The 17,029-nt window shown below is 45.3% G+C and overlaps 2 long non-coding RNA genes across 2 annotated transcripts; one reads left to right on the forward strand and one right to left on the reverse strand.

The window, feature by feature from the left end:
* Nucleotides 1-25: 25 nt before the first annotated feature.
* LOC128080646 (uncharacterized) lies at nucleotides 26-9,895 on the forward strand. The gene is made up of 3 exons (XR_008206827.1): nucleotides 26-930; nucleotides 6,791-9,688; nucleotides 9,775-9,895. It is a non-coding gene; the product is annotated as an uncharacterized LOC128080646 (long non-coding RNA).
* On the reverse strand, nucleotides 8,666-11,587 carry LOC128080649 (uncharacterized). Its single transcript, XR_008206835.1, has 2 exons — nucleotides 11,151-11,587; nucleotides 8,666-10,163 (listed from the first exon to the last, which is right to left on the reverse strand). It is a non-coding gene; the product is annotated as an uncharacterized LOC128080649 (long non-coding RNA).
* Nucleotides 11,588-17,029: the final 5,442 nt, after the last annotated feature.

Here is a 17,029-nt window from a genome sequence, read left to right on the forward strand (position 1 = left end):
GCTGCACGGGTTGAGGCAGAGCCTGGGAGGGTGGAGACAGGTCTTGTTACCATGGCCGAGAGCAGCAGGACAAAGGGCGCAGTACCACTCATCTCTGTTGGACTGCTCTAAGAAATCAAAATAGAAACAATGGAAATTAGCACAGGATTTCAACCAAAGCATCCCAATGGTAAAACAAAGACTGACTCTACTTCAAAAATGAAGAAAGGACTCCTCTGATTGACAGCAGGAAGGAAATAAATAAAAATAGCTCTTTTCCAAACCCAGAGAGTTATTATTTATTGCAGAGCTTCTACCAGGAGCCATCATCTTCCCCTCCTGGCTGGCTTTCCTGCAGAGTCAAAGACACAACACATATCCTCCAGCCATGTAATATTGCTGCTCTTGTGCTGTCTGTGCACTTCTGATCAAACTTTCTTTGATCAGAAAATTAATCTTAACTGGAAATAGGAAACTAAAGGGATATTTACTGGATACAAACAATAGGAAATTATCAGATGATTAGTAATCTTTTTCCAGGGCACTATAGTTTCTCAAACACAAATCTGACTAAGGCTGTAAGTGTAAATTCTAATCTCAGTAATGACATCTCCTGTCATACTGCACTCTCACCTGCACAAGCACTGCAATGCACATTGCTCCACATACAGTCTCCCTTCAATTTACACAACTCTAGAGGGTTGCCAGTAGCCTACCACAGCTTTGTGGACTGTTGACTTTGACCTTTTACCAGCAGAACTGTCCACTACAATAACTGAACCTGACTTGCTGAGAAAGCGAATCACAACAAAATGAGGAATTTTAATCAGCCATTGCTTTTGTTACAGTGTGCATGGAGTTGCTGAGCGGTCGGTGTCGGCTGGGTGTTTTCCTCTGATTGATGCCATCTGTACCTATGGATGTGTGCTTCAGGACCAAGGTGAGCAGGTCGTGGTCTGGAGAGGGCCAGCACACCAGTATGTAGCTGTGTAGTCAGGAGAGAAGGGTGATATTAGATCCTGGGGCTTGTCTGAACAATAGCAAGAGGGGGATCTTATAATTCTCAGTCATCAAAGGATGGGCTTTTCTGGGGACCCACTGCCTCATCACCAGTGGATGCGTCCTCTCCTCCTCGCCATGGGCAGTCCAGCGGCAAGGGAGGGCTGGGGCAGCTGTCAAAGCATGAGAAATTACTGAGCGAAGTGAAAAGTGATAGCCACAGACTACAGAAAGTTGTTGCCAAGTGGGGGAACACGACAAGTTGAGGCCAGCACAGCCTGCCGTCATTTCATGCACAGACAGCCCTGCCTGCAGCAAACGCACCAGGCAAACCAGCAATGCTCAGAGCACCAGCAAGAGCAAATTGGACAGCTGTGGGGAAAAATACATTTCACTCTGGCTGCATCACTATGGAAATAGTCTAACCTGCCGACAGGACTGCCTGCAAGTGTCTATCTAACACAGCAGGCTGAAGCGAAAGGTGCCAATTTGCTGTGGCACGATGCATGCGTGCAGCAACTTCTGGCAAAGATGTATGTGAGAGGCTGAGTCCATCTTTGCATCCAAAGCGAAGTACAGAAAGAAATAGTTTGGCTCTGAATAAGCAGTTCAGATTGCCTATGTGCATACCTTTCCCACACACGGAAGGGTTTGCAACAGGGACTGGAGGTGCCAACTGGAGGAGACTCCAGAGATGCCATGGCCCTGCCAGTATGCATTTCCTCCTCTTCTCAGATGCAGAATATTTGGTAGAGTTTTCTTCAAGGCCACAGCTATCGTTGGACCTGTAAATGATTGCAGTGGCACCAGCTCCTGTCCTTGGCTGTGCTTCTTTGTCAGGAGAGGCAGCGATAGCAATCATCCCAGTGCTTAGCAAACCTGCAGATCACTATTGCCAATCTTTGTATAAACAAGGACTAATTAATCTTCACCACCTCTCTCTGAAGAAGGTAAGCGGTATCATTTATTATCTTCCCTGTTTTACAAAGACGAACTGAGATGGCAAAATAAAAAAATGGTTTGTCGAGGGCCACGAGAGATAAATGCACTGGGGGCAGCAAAGATGGGTTTGCTCAATGGTACAAAAGGCAAGAGGGTAATGCTGCCAGACTTCACCTTAATGCAGATAATGAAAACTAGCCAGCTTCGTAAATGGCCGCGTACTCTATGAAGTGGAGGCTTTCTACTCTGAAAACAAGTAGAACAGAAGCCAGAATATTTTACTAATTTTATTACGTAAGAAAAAAAGAAAAAAGATGAGGGGCCAGAATTTCTAAATGGCGCAGCAGCTGCACACATTTGGTTCCAGTTTTTAAAAGCAGCACAGTTCTCATTTAGGCTTCAAAGTAGCCGCCCTGTCAAAAAGCCCACTGACATATTGAACCTCTTGACATTTTGATTTTTAATTTACCCTGAAATATTGCAAAGGGATCGGTTAAGTACTGAACTTCATTTTTCTTTCAGTCTGCTGCAGTCAAATAGAGCAGAGCTGTATCTTTAAAATCTTGCCCCATTTTGTGTGTAGTAGGGACACGGAAAATTGGCTTTCTGTGAGTGCAAAGGCAAGAAAGGATATAGAAAGCTTGCTGAAAAGGAACTGAAAATTGCCTGCTTTGCTGTAGCTTTGTCTCAGTGAGATGCTCCTTGTCTGCTGCAGAAATAGCAGTCGCTTCCTACTTTGTTATTGCACGTACAAAAATTACGCTGGCCATTTTCAGAAGCTAGTTATGAGTGAGGATTATTTTCATATCTGGTCAAATGATGAATAATGATTTCATATTCCTGTACCATATTCTTGCAAAGCGCTTTAAACTGATTTTAGTACATAAGCCTGATATTTTCCAAACCTCTAAGTGAACAAGAAGCAGCTGAAATTGCCCAAAAAAAAAGCACATGGGTGGCAGGTCATTTCCTAGCTGTAAAAGGCTAGATGGAAAAAGGCAAGACAGCAGTAAAAGCAAGGGGAAAATTTCCTGGGAAGGAGCCTGTGAGCTATCCAAAGGGAAATCCCTTACAGCCTCCAAGCAGGGAAATAACTGCATTCAGCTGTCCTTCAGCAATTCAGCTCACCTTTTTTCTTTCTTTCTTTCTAAGGCAAGAACCCAGGAGGAGTACAATGGCTTGAATTTAGTCCCTCTTTTTATTATTTGATAAATGCTTTTTCCATATTTTTTCTCTAAATCCTAGACACTAGTTGCTAGTTTTCTCCAATTAAACAGCTTGGTTAAAGAGCAATATCCAAAGGTCACCTCTCTTCTGGGTGGGCAGAGCAAACTGCTTGGAGACAGATTTAGGCATTAGTGATGCAGGAATGAAGGCAGCAGTGAAAGGGAGGCCCTCCTCCTCCTCTTGGGTCTATGTTGGTCATAGAGAAAGGGAACAAGCAAACCAGAGAAAATGGTGTCACACCAGGAACATCACTCTCCATGGGAAGGAGCTAATTCAGTGGTTCCTGAGAACATCCATTGGGCTGCAGGGAAGACGACTTGGGAAGGTCATAATATTGAAGGAGAAGAGGACAGAAAGGATAGGTGGTTTTCCTGTAGACTTGGGCATCTCTTCGGCTGCATCTACACAGATCTATCAGAGACCTGTGCCCCAGCAATGGTGACTGACCCAATGTCAGGCAATTTGATGGATGAAGGTCAAAAAGGAAAAACATACACATACCAGCAAGATGGAGCACAGCACACTCTGGTGCATAGAAATCTGGGGACAGAGAGCTTACATGCATCGAGGGACAAGAGCAGAACCAGGAGGGCTCAGAACAGATGAGTGCTGCCTTGTGCTGCCCATAAAGCCAAATGGAGCCAGGGACAGCTCACCGTGCAACAATATCCAAGAAAGGATCATAAGTGAACCAGAGGTGTGCTGTTGTTTCTGGAGTCATTAAGCACGTTAAATGAAAGGGAGCTTGCCCTGTAAGTGAAAGGCTGCTCATTGCCAGACTGAGAGACAGAGGAGAGTGCATGAGGAAGCAGTTTGTCCGGGGAAGGTCCGTCATCAGACAGAAGAGAACACCAGCACAGGATGGGCAACAAAACTGCACAGCTGGAGAAACATGGGGCAGGTCCTGGCTTCCTTGCCGTTCCTTTAAAGAGGAGCCAGATTTGCAAGCAGACCATCTTACTGAAGTTTTAGGACAGATTTGTATTGATTTGAAGTTACAGCATTGCTGAACTAAGTGAACCTGCAATAAACTAATTTTATGCCAAGTTAAGCCTCTGCCAAAAAAAAACAATCTTGCAGTTGTTAAGATGAATTGACGTTTAAACAAAGTAAACTTAATTGATAAAATCTGAGTGAGAAGATGAAGCTACCCACATCATAGCCCTGCAAGAGCATTTGAAAAAGTTACTCGTATAATTCTTGCTGCACAGAAAAAAAACAAACCACCCTGGATTTGAGTCTATAGAGCAGTGTCAAACAGAAAGGATTTTATGAACAGCTTTTTTTAAAAAGAAAAAAAAACCAACCTGATGGCAGTTTAAAGGCCTAGTTCTAATTCTGATTTTCTCTTGTAGTATAATTCACTATTCAGAAAGGGTAAGGTAGCAGATAGCGTCTAAAGCCAAGACAAAACAAGATGGCATGTAAAATAACCGTAATTAAACAATCAAATGTAGCAATTAAACATGAATGATTCTTTATTAGGCTGAATGAGGATGCCAAACAAGACTCCACAGGTGGTGAGTTTATACTCCCATGCTTATTGGTGCTTTCATTAGCAGCTCTTGGCACGGGCAGCCGTGCAAATCTCTCTGTGCCTTTAAGAGCCAGCCTGCATTTAGGCACTGTTCAAACCAAGGAGGATATGCAAATATCTAGAAGGACAGGATTAAAGTATAACGTGGTGTTTGGGAGATAAATTAAAGAAGCGCAGTGAGATTCAACACAGTCAAGCAGTGCATTCTGCAGGGTGGAGAATAATGAAATGTGCTGCTGCAGCACATCAGCAGAAAATGCTGGGAGTCGTGCTGCTCCTCTGTGCGACGTGGAGGTCACTGTGAAACCCACCAAAGCAGCAGAAGCCTGGTGAGCTGGGTGAGACGGGCTCTGCGGGGTGACAGAGCCACAGCCATGACTCTGGATCGTGCAAACTCTCCTTACAGATGCTGATTCAAAGCCGACTTCCCCACCAATGACCTGCTTTGCCCAGTCTGGTGCCCAGCATGGACAGTGTTCCACCTGCAGGTACACCACCACCAGCTGCTCCTGGAACCACTTTTGTGGGGCAGTGGGTCCCTAGAGCTCTTCCCTGCTTGCACTACTCTCCTCCTTGCTTGAGCAGCCAGGCAAGGTGTCCCAGAAATAAAATGGTTAATAGCAGAGCTGTGGGAAAACCAGGCGACATAATTATGCTAATGCTGCTGCTCTCCTTCAGCAGCAGAGGCAATGGTGCACTGTGTTCAGTATGGGGCAGCACATTTTTAAAAGGATTAATTGGGAAGAAGAGCTCATGGGAAAGCAACGAAGGTGATAAAGGTTTGGAAAACAGGGCCTGTGAGGGAAAGACAAAGAGAGCTGGGCATGTTCAGTCTGGAGAAGAGAGGGCTGAAGGGACACATAACTGTCTACGAGTATGTTAGGGGACATTATAAAGAGGATTGGGACCAATTCTCATTAGTCAGAGAGGACAGAACAGGAACTAATGGCTTTAACTGTGGTAGGCAAAAAATAGGTTAAATATGAGGGAAAACTTAACTCAAAGGTAGGCTGTGTAATGGAGCAAGAAACCTGGAGAGTGGAAGTGTCAAAGGAGCTTGGCCAGTAGCCACTGGCTCAGTGATGCCAAGAGAGGCCAAGCACCGGGAGCCAAAGGCAATGAGGAAGTTGCCTGAGCAGCCCACCAGCAGCCAGGTTGGAGGTCACTGCCAATGCACTGAGCATCAGCTCTCTGCAAAATGTTCGTGAGCACAACAAGGTGCCACAGAGAGAGCAGGCTGCACAGAAGGGCTGAAAACTTTAGTGAGAACACCTGAAAAAATAAAGCAGAGCATTTGCTACAGAGCTGGTACCTTGACTTCATAGAAACGGAGTCATGGAACAGCTTGAACTGGAAGGCACCTTAAAGAACATCCAGATCAAATCCCCTATTGCAGTTGTCCAGGGCCCCATCCAACCTGGCCTTTAACACTTTCAGGGATGGGTCATCTGCAGCTTCTCTGGGCACTCGTGTCAAGGCCTCACAGCAAAAAATTTCTTCCTTACAGCTAATCTAAACCTGTCTATTTTAGTTGAAATGTTACCTCTGCCAGCAGAGATCCTTAAGGTCCCTGCAAACAGCTGTAGCTTAATTAACACTATCAAACGTATCTGCTAGTGCATTTTCTGTTTCATTTGCCAGAGGAAAGGTGGAATGACTTTGCTTTTAGGCTGATTCAGAGGCTGATTTTGCATTCACCTGCTAAAAGCCTTTAACCTTAACTCAAACACACATGTTCTATGGCAGTAGATGCAGCCCATTAGAAAGTGTGTTTCTGGCAAGGCCCTAGGGAGATGGAGTGAAAGGCAAAGAGCTCAGCCCTGTCAGCAACAGCCAGGCAAGGGTCTAAATCCAGTGCCATTATTAGCTCACATAATCCAGCATCGGGACTCAACCCTACATCAGCAGAATGGTTTTAAACCCATGAAATACAGTAATGATAAAATTCAACTTTTTTTCCTCCTCGGCCTTTTTATTTATTTCTGAAGCTCTGTGGATAACCGATGCCATGATTTGGAGAGGTTACATCTCCTTCTGAAGAAGAAAGACGTTCATTTACTTCAGAAGCACGTCATTTAACAGACTCCCTTGCCTCCAGGACCAGAGCTTTGAGGAAGACAAGAGAGCCAGGACAAGCACTGATCAGGCCACAGCAGCGCAGAGGACACGTTCATTCTTCCCCCATCCCACCATATTCATCCACTGGGGTGAGAGACCCAAATCTTTATTTACAAAGCTGGCTTTTGTCATATCCTGCCCAGCATCTAGATCAGAGCTCTCTCATTCACCAGTGCTGATGTTTCCACGGAAGATGGATTAATCTTTTTTTTTTTTTTTTTTTTTTTTCTCTCTTCCCACTGATCTGGGGCTTTAGGGAGAGTTGCAGATAGCAAACAGGAGGGGATTTAAGCCTTTCTCTTCACCTTTAAAAAAAAGCCCGGCACAGCATTGCTCTCCTAGGAATAGGCCCACATTATTACTGCAGCCACAGCCACATCATCAGAGCTACAGTGCTCGGAGTTGTAGATCATCAGCCTGCTGTCACAGCCATGATGTATGATGGAAAAAGCCATCCATCTGAAAGTATGCAGCACAAAGGGCTGGGGCTGGAGCCATGCAGCATGGCAGGGCCAGTGTACAGAGCACCGAACACTTTCCAACCCAAACAAGGCACAGATTTGTGCCTGATGAACTGAGGTTCATTAGGAGGAAAAGGGAACAACTTTAAAGCCTCTCACTTGCAGGTGTCCAAAATAGCAAAATGCAAACACGCTCACGGATTAAGAAACAAATCCAGCTACTGCTTCCTCCACACACACACCTCTTTCCCTTAAAGCTTACATTTGATTTTCTTTTCCAGTGTAAAACCTCAATCATATTTACACCAGCTTTAGGATCTTTACAGACAAAGACATTTAAGGCTGTGAAATCTTGGGCGAAAGTAAAATGATATGGTGGATCAATCAGCTGATGCTTCTTCCCTGCACAGCAGGGGACTCCAGCAAACCTCTTGCATTTTGTGCAGAGACTCAGCTCCAACTGAATTTTTCTTTTGGCACTATAAGAGCAAAAAGATATTTAATGGAAAAAAAAAAAAAAAAAAAAAAAAGGAGAGAGCAAGGGAGAAGGAACAATCATGTGCCTTTATGCATGGCTCCAGGTTCCTCAACTAAAATGAACTGTTGCTCTTCCAAGAGAGAAACCATTTCACATCCATTATTCTCTTGCACAACACTCCAAGTGTGGGTGCAGAAATAGTTTCCACCTAAAAAACCCTCAAATTAGAAGAACACATGGCATGCATGGATCACAGAGGCACAGCCCAGGGTGCCGCTTACCCACACATGGTTGTCCCAAATTTTTTAACATCTGTCACCATGACACAAGCAAAAAAAAACACTTTATGAAAGCAGATGTTCAGAAAGTTCTGGTTTTTTCCTCTCCATGTGAGAAATGCCTCATTTAAAAAAACAGAAATGGTGATACCTGTAGAAGTCTGTAGAGGTAAGGAGCAGGTGATGCAGGAGCAGGCACTTCAGCAGCCCTGCCTTTTGTGCAGCAGCAGAGGGATGAGTAGTTTGATTTCAAATAGCCACAAAGTAATTTTCAAAACACCTACCTCACTGTAACATAGCACACTTGAAATACCACATTCCTGTTCATTAATGGTAATTTATGGCACATACACCCTGCTGTTACTGAGAATGTCAGTCCGAAAGCCTTTGACAAACACATCCCCTGCTTGTGGGGATGAAAGAAAACCAGCATCCGAGGTGACGTCCGATCTAACACCATTCTTCAGAGACCTGCTGATAAATCTGTCATGGGTGCCATGGAAAAGAAAGAGAACACCAATAACAAAAAAGTCAGCAAACTTTGTATTGGAGGGATCTTAGAACAGTCACGAGTATACGACAGTGTGCGGCTGCGGCTCAGGAGAGCTTTTCAGTTATCCTGCTTGAAATTCTGCCCTGTTTGGTGTTTTTGTTTTGTTTTGTTTTTTTAAGGTACTTTATTCTGGGCCAACTCCTGAGAAGAAAACTGGGAGGAAAGAGCTCAAGGAAAGACTTTTTTTGCCTAAACAGCCAGGCCAGCAGTTTATAGAGCCAACAGAGGCACAGTTGCATTCTGCATGAGTTGACCAACCATGGGTTGAACTGTCCCGCTTAATTCAGAAACTGAGCTTTGGCTAACTGTTAGCCTTAAATAGACCTATGTGTAGTTAAAAGTCACAGGTAAGTCTTACTAAATTATCTGGGAGGTGAAGATCCTGTTTACAAAGCACCTTCAGCAAATTGATTTACGTTGCCTAAATGGTGCCCACCTCCACTCTGTTTGACTTTTGTGATTGTAAGGCTGGAGCAACTATAATTAAAGAGCATTTTTGGAGTGAGCACAGCACTATGCAGTGTAATGTGACATTCAGAATATATCAGTGTCACTTCGCACGGGAGTTCTGATTACTTTTACATGTGCGCCTCAGCCCTGTCATTCATCCCTAGCGAAGCTCATCTGCCTCAAACCACAGTGTCTCACCTATGTCATGTGGTTTCACCCCCTCTATAAACCTCTGCCATTTCCATTTTAATCATGTGTTTCATTCTTAAGGTAAATAATTCTATTTGCATGTTAATGATTCTACTAGCCTATTGCCTAATACAAACAGTCCTAAAATAGGGCAGCTCACCAATGTGGAAGTGAGACCTAAGTATCCAGTAAGTATCGCCCATTCACACAGCAAGACGTGTCTGAAATGGGAAGAGAGATCTGTATCTTTTTCCACGAGATTCCAGCCGGAGCTGAGACTGCTCTTTGATTCAGCAATAATGAGTGAACATTGCACCAACGACATTTACATTTTTCAGTGGTAAGGAAAACACAAGACTGTTCTTCTGGGTTCAGATTCTGGCCCCCAAATGCACGCTGATTTCCTGAACTTTGAACCGCCTCCTGATGTGAACGAACAGCCTGGCAATTAGCAAAAGGCGACATCAGATGTGAAAGGTAAACATGGCACAGGCACTGCTTCCTGGAGGCTCTGTCTCAGACACACATTAACCCAACTTCCTCCTCTCTTTCCCCTGCTGTAGGTGAAATCAAATTTTCATCAGTTTCTGCGTATCTGCTTCACTGGGAAACTTTCTGAAAATATATCAGAAGGGCTGTTGGAGGTCCTCTGCCGTGCTGCCACGTGCCGTGTCCAACTATTATCCAGGCTCCCTGCTGACTGCTGCTGGAGCAGGCTGAACTTTCACATCAGGGAGGTGGCAAGATGCAGTTTGGTGTATGCCTCAGATGCTGGGCAGGAAGAAGCTACGCTTTTCCTCTCATGTGGACCCCTGAAGCCCTCAACAAAGGCAGGAACTGGGGGCATTGACAACCCCAACAAGGCTGGAGCTCACCTGCAGGCTCTGGTTTCCTTTCCTGCTGGCTAGCAACAAAAGGGTGACTGTCACATGGGCACTGGCTTGGATTAGGGCTGTAAAAATGCATCCATATGTGTATGGATGTAATGTATGGATGTAAATCCATATGTGTATGGATGTACAGCATCAGTATGCATTCCAATACACCAGGTTAAAGCTGAAGCAAGGAAATAACAAGATCTGGCTCTTTTCATTGACCAGTGTTGTAGCATGGACAGTACTGCTGTTCCTTACGGAATTCTTCCAGTTGTAGCAGAAGTGCTAAGTCACAGATTGAACCAGTGATTGAGCACCTGAGGGGAAGGCAGGACCAACCCAGGGGAACTCAGATACTCGCAATCTACCTGAGTGACTGGAAGGGGTGGAGCCAGGATCCACCCCTTCCCAGACCTCACATAAGGGCTGGCAGCAGAGGTGAGGGTATCTCTTGTTGGAGACTCTTGTGTACCTGAGGTCTTCTAAGGTAGGTAGTTGGTTTTTGTTTTGTCTGTTTGGTTTTTTTTTCCCCCCCTTCCTCTCTCTCTCTCCCCCTTTATTTCTGTGTTTATGGCTCATGCAAGAAAGAATAAGGTCCCTCTTTTGCTACAGCCTGGGACCTTACTACTCTGCTGACATTGCTTTGTTTTCCGTCATGTTACACTGGTCTAAACTAGAAATGCTGCACGACCTACAAGTGTGCAAGGAGAAATTCCTCGAGCATCTCAATGACAGTGTGCCCTACCCCAAAATTCTTTGTTATCACAGAATCCAAGAATAGCAGGGATTGGAAAGGGTCTCTGGGGATCATTGAGTCCATCTCTCTGCTAAAGCAGGTTCCCTAGACTACACTGCACAGGAAAGTGTTAAGAAGGATCTTGAACATCTCCTGAGAAAGAGACTTTCTTTTCCTGTGTGCTTTTTTTTTTGTGCTGTACCCAGTGTGAGTTCCACACTTGCTATGTGTATAATCAAAGAATTTTAGGATGTTATAATCACAAAATAAACAAGAGAGTTAGGCAAAGCAGACTATGATAACAAAAGAGAATAAATAGAAAACTTACCCCTATCCTGGGCTCACTCACAAAACACCAGCAGAGCAGATCTCCAGAAGAGATCCTTCCCCACTGGCAGCCAGCTCTTCAATAGGTCTAGGAGGGGTGCAGCCAGGCTCCACCCCTTCCTGCAGCACAGGTGAATTGCCTTCAGCTGTGCTCCATAACTGACTCATGGCTCACCTCAGGCGATCCATCAGAGGTTCAGGCTGTGACTCAGCACTTCCCATACACTATGAAACAACAATAAAGACCATTTTCAGGTAGAAGAACAAGTATCCTAAAGATGGGAAAACAACCATCCTGCATCAGCTACGGTTGCTCATATCTGGTAATGAAGGTACGACAAACACTCTTCTGGTAGCAGAAGCCCTGTATAACTCCTAGGTGAGTTGGATGCTGCCAGCAGAGCTATTCCTCAGCACCTCGTACTGAAACCGGGCCTTTTGCCCATGGACTGCCTTCAACAAACTACTAAAGACTTACCCACAGTCTTATTAACTACTGTTATCCAAGCTATTACCTGGCCCATCTCTACACATCTTTCCCCTCCCCAAGATGCAGGGAGGAGGTGGCTCTATTTCTTTTGCTGTGGTTAATGAGGAAGAACCTGAGCTATCCCCAGCTTCCCAGTCATGAATTAAGAGAAATGGCTGTCCAGTTTTTTCCTCCATAAAGGATGCACTTAAGCAATTTTTGGTACATTTTCTTTCTGTTTTTGATGAGAAAAAATAGCGTTCTCATTCTTCCATTAGAAACTATTATATAGCAGCTACTATATTTATAGACAGTAAAAGCAAGCACACCAGTTAACATTTTGCTGGCCAAGTCTCCCACCGCAGGAACAACAATTTTAAAAATTAAGGGCCAAAAGTGAAGTCCTCTTTCAGCTCTTAGCACTTTGTTGACACTGGCAATAGAGTAATATTCTCAAGTCCTACTGCAGCTACCAAAGGAACATGCCATATCTTTAGCTTCTTTGCCCACAAGGTGCAGGCTGGAAAAGTGCCCTGCTCAGCTCCTCTGTGACGTGCCTACTTGGTGACACAGCACTGATGCCTCACTCCGAATGCCTCTAAACCCCAGGTGGGTACCGATCTATTTTCTTCCCTCCTTCTCTGCTCAGAGCTCTTTATATTCCTTGTTTTTCTCCCTTCCCTTTTGTTAATTTATTATATGAGGGCAGCAGCACATGACAGATTAAAATCATGAAAGCAAGGCTCATTAGGATTCTATGTCCTTTGAGTGGTATGTAGAAAAAAAATTCTGTGTGAAATGTCATGAAAGTAGATTTTGAGGTTTTGACAGATGTGAGAAAAGGAGAAATGTTTGCCATTTGTCTTAATGACACTTTAGTACATTTGGAGAGCCAAGGGGAAGAAAAAAGAAATGCCAAAAAAAACCCACCCAGCAACAATTCGGGAGGTATGTGAGCTGCTTCCAAAAGCAAGGTTGGGCTGAGAGCATACCCACAGGATACCAGGGAGCCTGTTCCTTTGCACAGACTGCAGAAAGGGGACAGCAAATGGGGAGAAATATTTGACAATGTCAACTCTGAATGCCTTGAGCTCTGGCTAAGCTGGCTTGCATGTTTCCCCCTTCCCCAGCAGGAATTGCAGCAGTTGGGGATCCTTGAGCACATCCACCAGTATGAACAGAAACAAGCAAATCTTTCAGGAATGTAAGGGAAAGCATTTGCATGTAATTACTAACCCAGTTAAGACAGCTATTTTCAATGTCACATCTGGACAAAATACCTGTTGGGTAAAATCCCATCCTACAGCAGTCAGATGCCAAGTTGCCAACAACCTGAAATTGTCTGATGGAGTTTTAAGTTTCATTCATGTGAGAAAGCAGGAGTCATGACTCACCAATTTCCTCTGACTCCTGAGTCTAGGAGATAATATAACAGGAAAATGAACCCAGGAAAAGGCCTTGGTGAATAACCGGTATCTATGGCCAGTAGGTGCCAACACCGAATCATAACGTTTCAGCCATTCTTTGCCCCATTGAAGAGAAGCCTAGGTGGGAAAGGACACAGCATCAAACAGAGGAAACTGAGGAGCAGTGTGGCACACTGCTAGAGCTGTCGGGGAGGGGGCTGAAGAGGGAAGGACTCATTTTTCCACATGCCAGAAGTTGTATGTAACCTTGCTTTCATGATTCAGTGAGTAGGGAGTCAAAACTGCTAGGAGTAAACAATGCAATGGCAGAGCAGCATACTGATTTGAGTTAGAAATGAGAAATGCACAATGCCGTATTGCGAGGGATATTTCTGGGAGAGCTATTCACAGCTAAGAATTGATTTGTTGAATTTACCTTTTTTCCTGTATGTGCATTGTCCTGAAAGAGATCACAATTCTCATGAATGTGTCCAGCTCTCCAAATTATCTGATGAGCAACGCAAACACATTCCAGGCTGAACTGCTGGTAGGCTGCTCGCTGTGATTGCTGCTTGGAATAGCTGGTGTTAAGAGCAGAGCTGCTGCTCTGTGGGCAGGAAGCTCAGCTGGTTTGTCAGCTGGCCCCATGGATCAGCAGGGCTTGTTCACTGCATTCACACCGTGAGCTCATTGCTGGCACTGTCCAGTCTGTCCCTCATTTATCCACAGCAGTTTGACTTTCCAGATCTTGATCTCCAGGGGCTGAATTGCACCCAAAACCCATTTGTGGCCAGGGCCACTGGAGCAGCCAGATGCTGGAATAGTTATTAATAATAATAAAAAAGCAGCTCCTTTGTGTTTTTGTTTTGCTATGAAGACAACACCACACAAAGCTGATGTGAAGTCTGCGTAATTAATGCCACGCTGACTCTCTTGCTATATGGGAAGGGAGGAAAAGCGAGGTGTGGGCTACCCTGCTTTCTCCAACCCTCCAAGGTTGCCCAACTCTGCCCAGATCCTCTCACATCACTTTGCTAAGCATTTGCTGCGGATGACTGTTTGCAAGGGGTTGGAGGCTGCAGGGATTGGATGCTGCAGGTGAAGCCATTCTGGTGAAGCTCTGCAAGCAGGGCAGGTTCCTTAAGGGAAGCCATGGTTAAATTGCAGTGACCGCAGAGCGAATTTGGGAAGCCATTACATGTATTGACGTCTTCCTCTCTATTTTGCTAATTTCCTCACAGATCTCCCATCAATTTTTTCAACTTTGGTAGATAAAGGTGACCTAAATATCTCAATTTTTTTTTTTCCTCCTTCAGCACTTAAATCTATGTTTTTATTTTACCATACACCTCATAGCTGTTATTCTGCAAACCCTCATATGGCAGATGAGCATGCCCAGGCCCCTGCGAGAGGCAAGCCCTTTCCATTTCCAGCAGCTCTGTATCTGCTAATCCATCTTGCAGCCTGCTACCATTACAGCTTGCTTTCACCTCTCACATTTCCCATTTTAAAGAAAACCACATTGCTGGGAAGCATGTTTGTTCCCAACCTGCAGCAGAACCTGGGCCTACAGCAGCCTTTTGCTGCAGGAAAAGAGCTTTTCTTTTCCTCAGCATTACTGCAAGAAAAATACGCAGTGTTAAAAGCAAAATGACTGGGAAGGTTTTTTCCTTGTACCCTGTGAATGATACTGAATTCTGTCTGTCTGTGGGTGCAGCGATGTGAAAAATGGAAAACCTGCACTGCCTGACCCCATGGGCCCCCCTTTACATCTGCAGAACCAAACACAGCGCTCCAGGAAATGTGAGCATGAGCTGTTTGGATTGGAAGGGGGAAAAAAAACAAACCACAAACACATATTCTTAATTTTCTACTGCTGTAATTTAAGATAAGTCCTTGGGCTGGAGCATTGGAGAGAAATAGGGGATGTGCTTGGTGCCAGAACCTCCCTGCCATGACAGCCAAAGGGGCACGGGCCAGAGGATGCCCAGTGGTACAGTTTTGGGAGGCTGGCATCCCACCCCCTGGGCTCTGCCACCCCATGCTCCTGCACAGCAAGCTGCTCACTGCACAGCTCTGCCGGCTTCCTTGGTTTAATCAGGCTCTGCCTCCAAATATTAACGGCATAAATAAAGTTATGGACTGTGAAGCACTTCGAGAGGTCAGCTGGCCCGTTTCCTTGATTTAAGGTCGCATTAGTCACAGTATATCACTCCTGCCGAAGAGAGATGCAGTCTGCTCTTAGAGATCCTCAGCAGTCGAGGTCTGACAGCCTCCATGCATGGGCTGTCGCCTCGCCACCATTATCATTACAAAGTCAATCCTTGGCACCTAACTGTATTCTTCCTTGCGGCGACTGAAGACCACAGTCCCTTCCCATGCACTGGCAGTGGAGGAGATTCCTCCAAGCTAACTGCCGGTGGCCTTTTATGTGTGTGAAGACCTGCACGTCCCCTCCATCCTCATCCCTCGAGGCCAAACACAAAGTGAGTCATTTCCTGGGGGCACATTTCTTTCTTTTCCCACTCCATGTGGATGGGAGCAAGCAAACCAAATCAGTGCAAGTGCAGAACTGGGGAGGAGGCTTGTGCCTGTGCAAAACTGCCTGAGAGAAACCCTAGTGTGCTACCTGGCATTTACACAGCCAGTTGTGCAACTATTTACCAAGCACAGTACATAAGGTTTTAACCATGGCAACCTCTGTATCATGCAGTCCACATGCACAGACAGCTGTGATAAATAAACAGGCGACAGATCCGAAATAGCAGCACACTATTGCTTTAATTGTTAGCCCACTGATCTTGTATCAGGTGTAAATAGAGCGCTTCTGGAGGAAAGAAACAGGAATCTTAATCAGCCCTCGTCAAAAAGGGCACCGTGCAAAGACCACGCAATAAAAGGTATGGCAAAAAAGAGCTTCCTTGCTGAATCAGCCCAAATGTGCAGAAAACAAAACAAACAAAAAAACTTGACTGATGTGACAGCCACCTGCTGCTACGTTTTCGCCGCTGTTCTTACTGTGCATATGTGCTGACATTAATGGTAATTATAACCTGCAAATATTGCTTTAATATCCAGGCTCTCATGCTGGGGTAGATGATCCCTAGATCCACACGTGATTTCCATCCCAGTGCTGGTAACATCTGCCAGGTGGTGCTGGACTCGGCACCTTGGTGGCAGGCTTGCAGACAGCAGCCTGTCACCATAACCCCCAAATCCATGTTCCCCTGGACATAACCCCATAACCCCAAATTCCATGCACTCAGTATGAGAGCACAGTGGCAGTGGGCTGCTAACTGGGAGCCCCCCTGGCTGAAATCCCTCTTGCATCATGTACAGGGTACAGCTGAGACCTCCAAGCCGGGTCCGTTCCAGCCCCAGGGACACATCTTCACACCAGAACCCCTTCAGCTGCTGGCTTGTAGGGCTTCACAAGATTTTCCTACCTGCTTCAGCCTTCCCCGCTCCATCTTTCCTCCCCACTGACTGACAGAGCGCTCCAAGTCTGAATTTTTGAAAGGTTACTTGAAAAATCCCGACACAGTAATTCCCTTTGAACATCCAGTCCATGTGGTCTTGCACCCAAGAGCCTGAACAGCAGCTGCTGCAGAAAATAACCTATTCATTAGGCTTCCAAGGAGAGCCGATCAAATTACTCAATACAAATAATTGAGCTGACAATTTTCTCTTTGCAGGTCATCTACACGCGGGCCACTTCTCACAGGCACAAAACTGCCTGGTGTCAGTGAGCCACAGGATGGATAAGGCCCCACTGCAGGAACTGGCCCAGGGTTTAATGTGGCAAGCTTTCTGCTCCCCATTAATATTAGGGAGAGAGGGGGAAGAGAAACGCGATGCCCTTGGCGGAATTATTGGATCCCAAACGTAAAGGCACATGGCTGAGACAAACAGACGTATAAAAGCTGCTATCTGTTGGCTGGTTAGCAAGTTTACATTCCATTTTCTGTTGTCACGCTGACACAAATTATTTGCTCTTGTGTCTGG

Source organism: Tympanuchus pallidicinctus, unplaced genomic scaffold (genome assembly GCF_026119805.1).
Source record: "Tympanuchus pallidicinctus isolate F22 unplaced genomic scaffold, pur_lepc_1.0 scaffold2, whole genome shotgun sequence".
Taxonomy (NCBI): Eukaryota; Metazoa; Chordata; class Aves; order Galliformes; family Phasianidae; genus Tympanuchus; species Tympanuchus pallidicinctus.